The sequence below is a fragment of the Lampris incognitus genome, chromosome 3 (assembly GCF_029633865.1).
Source record: "Lampris incognitus isolate fLamInc1 chromosome 3, fLamInc1.hap2, whole genome shotgun sequence".
NCBI lineage: Eukaryota > Metazoa > Chordata > Actinopteri > Lampriformes > Lampridae > Lampris > Lampris incognitus.
In genome coordinates this window covers 4,075,219-4,081,218 of record NC_079213.1, presented here as the reverse complement: position 1 = coordinate 4,081,218, position 6,000 = coordinate 4,075,219, and the positions used below count along the sequence as shown (strand labels likewise).

General features: G+C 55.5%; 1 protein-coding gene across 1 annotated transcript in view; it reads right to left on the bottom strand.

The window, feature by feature from the left end:
* nav3 (neuron navigator 3) overlaps positions 1-6,000 on the bottom strand; it is a 296,390-nt gene that overhangs the window by 133,535 nt on the left and 156,855 nt on the right. The gene's annotated exons all lie outside the window — the stretch shown is intronic.

The window sequence follows — 6,000 nt, the reverse complement described above, 5'->3', positions numbered from 1 at the left end:
AACAAGTGGATTTCAGGTAGCAAAATGTGCGAGAATGGATTTATGGTATATATAGTATATACATATATATATAATTTATTTATTTTCTACTACCTTTATTGCCCTGTGGGGCAACAACTCATCCTAGCTGTGTAGCTAGGAGCAGTGGGCAGCTGCCGAGCAGCGCCCAGGAACCAACTCCAGTTCGTCTTGCCATGCCTTGCTCAGGGGCACAGACAGGAGTATTGACCCTAACATCCATGTCTTTTTGATGGTGGGGGGAAATCGGAGCGCCCGGAGAAACCCCACTGCAGACAGGGGAGAACATACAAACTCCACACACAGGACGACCTGGGATGACCCCCAAGGTTGGACAACCCCGGGGTTTGAACCCAGGACCTTCATGCTACAAGCTTGAAGCTTCTGTAATTTGGGGTATTGGGCTACATAAATAAAACTGACTGGACTTGATTTCTTGCTTATTGCGTCTTGCTTGCCCAGGACCTTGCTGAGGCGACAGCACTAACCACCGGGCCACTGTGTCGCCATTTGATATTTCGAGGATCCTGACATCAAATCAAATGAACAGAACTATCTGGTTCATGAATGAATTGAATTGTTTGAACTGGTTCTTTTCAATGAGTCAGTAGAACTGATTCACGTGCCCAACTGAATCGAACATTTCAGTATCCACGGCATTACACAATGTTTACCTCTGTGTCACATGCTGAAGAACTCTACTAAGTTTTAATAAGAATCTCTCACAACTCAACCTCATGAAGTCCCTTCGTACACAGAATAACACAACGTGAAATTATTAAGACAAATCTGTTTGGATTCACTTCATCTTCTATCTGTAGACTGGTGCTCCTCTCTCTGTTATGGATGAGCTCTGTGCAGATGCCGGTTTGCTTGGTGGCTCCATCGAATCTGACCCCATTAATGAATAGAAGACATATGATACAGTTCATCCTGAACACAAACCGAGCCAAGTGGATGATTCCAAGAATCACTGTCCCCCCCCCCCCCCCGTTCAATGGTTCAATCAATGAAGTGACACGAGTCAGACTCACTAATTGTATCAAATGTCAGCTGAAACGAACCAAAAACCAGTGACTGTGAAATGAACCAACGCGGTGGACGAATGATCCAATTAAGGTGGCCTGAGGTATAGTCCGCAAACTGAATCCTGTGGTAAGGAGATACGACACCCAAACTACACCATGATCCACTGAAAGGATACTAGACTATGTGCTTTTCAGTACAAACTAACCGGTAGCCCATGCAGACCGGCAGTGCCGATAACACCGAGGGCAGTCTGGCGGCGGCCTCGCCTAGCGTCGACTGTTTTAGTATCGTCATGAAGAGTGCGGGGAGGTGTGTTGAGGGTGTCTGGCTGGGAGAGCTGGTGCTGGATCGGCTGGGGGAGCCTGGTCTGCTGCGTCCGGTGGGCCCAGGGACGACGGTTCTGCCTGGAGCTGCGTTCAGAGGAGGAAACACCGAAGGCGGGTCTGACAGGATGTGGAAGGGAGGCAGGCTAAGCTAACTGCTAGCCCATGCAGACCGGCAGTTCCGACAGTCATCCTGGCGTTCGCTCTCTTGGAAAGTGAATGTTTTTTTTTGTGTTTTTTTGGATATATTGGATCTGTCTGTTCTTGTAGTTTGGATATGTGTTTTTGTCTTTGTGTTGCACTGCTGTGGGCTGGGGGGAACGTTTTGTTTTATTTCGTGTGCGCAGGTGCATGGAATGACATGACAAATAACTGTTCCTGATTCCTGACTCGCGATTCTAAAATTTTACATTTTAAAGTGGTATGGACGACCACTTTTCCAGCACTTTCCTCTGCAAACTCATCCAAGTGCTGCTCTGCTGGAGCTGAGCGAGGACTCGCCGACTGTATCTGTGGTTGGAAAACAGTTGGCCGGGCGAAAAACAAAGAACCGCAGATGCTCCCTGTGTCGTCCTGTCATCATGACCTTTTCTCTTCCCTATGTGAGGCCAGCAAAGAACACTGATCCCCCGCTAACACACACACACACACACACACACATCTCTCTCAGGTGCAAACAGTTGCCCTATAAGCATTTCGCTGGTTCTGGCAGAACTCCCGGAGGAAACCGACTTTAACCAAACCAGTTATTTTCAGGGAGCAAGCCGTGACTACAGACGTTCAGCCCTACAGGACCAACGTGTATCAGGAATCAGGAACAATGTATTGTCATTTCTTTCATGTACTTGCATACACAAAAACAAAATTCTGTTTCCCCCAGCCTACAGCAGTGCGACACAAACAAAAAAAAACCCACATCCAAACTTCCCAAAAACAACACCGCCAAAACCAGAGGAACAAAGCAAAAACAAAAAAACAAAAAACCCACACCAAACAGTTAACAGCACAGTCCACTCAGTGCAACACAGTCCAAAAATCCCCCTGTCCAGACATCGAACACCAGCCAGGATGACTGTCGGAACTGCCGGTCTGCATGGGCTAGCAGTTAGCTTAGCCTGCCCGCTTCTGCATCCTGTCAGACCGCCCTCGTGTTACGAGAACTGCCGGTCTGCATGGGCTAGCAGTTAGCTTAGCCTGCCCCGCTTCTGCATCCTGTCAGACCGCCCTCGGTGTTTTCTCCTCGGGCACAGCTCCAGGCAGGGCTGTGGTCCCGGGCCCACAGGACACAGCAGACCAGGCTCCCCCAGCCGATCCAACGCCACTCTCCCAGCCAGACACCTTCGACACACCTCCCCCGCACGCCACACTATGACACTAAACACAGTCAACGCTAGGTGAGACCGCCGCCAGACTGCCCTCGGTGTTACGAGAACTGCCGGTCTGCATGGGCTAGCAGTTAGCTTAGCCTGCCCCGCTTCCGCATCCTGTCAGACCCCCCTCGGTGTTTCCTCCTTGGGCACAGCTCCGGTCAGGGCTGTGGTCCCTGGGCCCACAGGACACAGCAGACCAGGCTCCCCCAGCCCGATCCAACGCCAGCTCTCCCAGCCAGACACCTTCGACACACCTCCCCGCACTCCACACTATGACACTAAAACACAGTCAACGCTAGGTGAGACCGCCGCCAGACCGCCCTCGTGTTACGAGAACTGCCGGTCTGCATGGGCTAGCAGTTAGCTTAGCCTGCCCGACTTCCGCGTCCTGTCAGACCGCCCTCGGTGTTTCCTCCTGGGCACAGCTCCGGTCAGGGCCGTGGTCCCTGGGCCCACAGGACACAGCAGACCAGCCTCCCCCAGCCGATCCAACGCCAGCTCTCCCGGTCATCAAACGACAACACAAACTTAGATGCATACGTGGACAAACACTACAATGATACCGGTGATCGGCCGCCGCAAACGTAAATTCAGGCCGCCATCTTCCCGCACCGTAACGGGGTGATGCCCACTGCACACATCAATTCGTGTCACCATCTTCCCACACCGGGAGCATAAGATGAATTCAATACACTAGTCACGTCTCAAACTACTTCCTTCTTATTATTCCTAACTATCCTCCATATCACACCCAGATCTATGCATCCATCAAAAGAACATATACTTCATCATCTATACACCTACCATTACTCAATTTATTAATCAGACAAATAAATTACTAAATTATTACCTTCAACAACAAACAAAACAAAACATCATTCAACTTCCTTATATAATCTTATCATAACAACAACACCAACCTTACCAATCAATTTCACCACACCCCCCCTCCCTCCCCCTCACATCACCCTCCCAAATATTAATAATAACATAATAACACATATAACACTACAACATCTACACCCCCTCATCTCTTCCATCTATCCTTTTCTAACATCACTCTCCTCAAATCTCCTCACCCTCCACCCTCCCTCACACACCCTACTCCTAAACCCCCCCCCCCAACAACCCCCCCCCCCCAACCAACCCCCCCAACACAACCCCCCCACACCAACCCCCCCCCACACAACCCCCCCCAACCAACCCCCCCAACACACCCCCAACAACCCCCCCACACAACCTCTACTCCAACCCCCCCCCCACACACCCACCCAACCCCCCCCACACCCCCCAACCCCCCACCCACCCAAACCACCCCCCCCCCTCTACTTCCAACCCCCCCCCACACACCTCTCCCACAACCCCCAACCCCCCCCCACAAACCCCCAACTCAAACCCCCCCCCCCACCACACCTCTCACCCCCCCCACACACCCCCCCCCCACCACCCCCCCTTCCAACCCCCCCACACCAACCCCCCCACAACCTACCCAACCCCCCCCCCACAACCCACCCCCCCCCACACCCAACCCCCCCCCCACACACCTCTACTCCAACCCCCCCCCCCACCACCAACCCCCCACCTCACTTCCAACCCCCCCCACACCAACCCACCCCCCCACACTCCAACCCCCCCCCACACCTCTACTTCCAACCCCCCCACCTCAACACCCAACCCCCCACCCACCCAACCCACCCCCCACACCTCCACTTCCAACCCCCCCCCCCACACAACCCCCCCCCAAACCTCACTCCAACCCCCCCCCCACACAACCCCCCCACTCATCCCAACCCCCCCCACCCACCAACCCCCCACCCTACTTCCAACCCCCCACACCCACTCAACCCCCCACACCCAACCAACCCCCCACACCTCCAACCACCCCCCACACCACTCACCCCCACCCCTACTCCAACCCCCCCCACACCTCTCCAACCCCCCCCACACACCTCTACTTCCAACCCCCCACCCACCTCACTTCCAACCCCCCCACACCTCAACTCCACCCCCCCCCCTCACCCACACCCTACCCAACCCCCCACACCTCCACTTCCAACCCCCCCCACCACTCAACCCCCCCCACAACCAACCCCCCCCACACACACACTCCAACCCCCCCCACACACCTCTACTTCCAACCCCCCCACAACCTCTACTCCAACCCCCCCCACACCTCACTTCCAACCCCCCACACCTCCACTTCCACCCCCCACACCCACCACACCCCCCCCCACTCCAACCCCCCCCCACCACACCTCTACTCAACCCCCCCCACACCTCCAACCCCCCACACCCTCACAACCACCCCCCCACACTCCTCTACTCAACACCCCCCCACACCTCTACTCCACCCCCCCACACACCTCTACTCCAACCCCCCCCACACCTCTACTTCCAACCCCCCCACACCTCTACTCCAACCCCCCCCCCCCCACACCTCTACTTCCAACCCCCCCACCACACCTCTACTTCCAACCCCCACCACAACCTCTACTCCACCCCCCCCACACCTCTACTTCCACCAACCCCCCACTCCTCTACTTCCAACCCCCCCACACACCTCTACTTCCAACCCCCCACCCACATCTACTTCCAACCCCCCCACCACACCTCTACTTCCAACCCCCACACACCTCTCCACCCCCCCCACACTCCTCTACTTCCACCCCCCCACACACCTCTACTTCCAACCCCCCCACACACCTCTACTTCCAACCCCCCACACACCTCTACTTCAACCCCCCACACCTCTACTTCCAACCCCCCACACCTCCACTTCCAACCCCCACTCCACTTCCACCCCCCCCACCACACCTCTACTTCCAACCCCCCCACACTCCTCTACTTCCAACCCCCCCCACACACCTCTACTTCCAACCCCCACCCCCCCCACCACACCTCTACTTCCAACCCCCCACACCTCTACTTCCAACCCCCCCACCACACCTCTACTTCCAACCCCCCCCACCACACCTCTACTTCCAACCCCCCCCCACCACACCTCTACTTCCAACCCCCACCACACCTCTACTTCCAACCCCCCCCCACACTCCTCTACTTCCAACCCCCCCACACTCCTCTACTTCCAACCCCCCACACCCACATCTACTTCCAACCCCCCCCACACCTCTACTTCCAACCCCCCCACACTCCTCTACTTCCCAACCCCCCACACCCACATCTACTTCCAACCCCCCCACACACCTCTACTTCCAACCCCCCACACCCACATCTACTTCCAACCCCCCCACCACACCTCT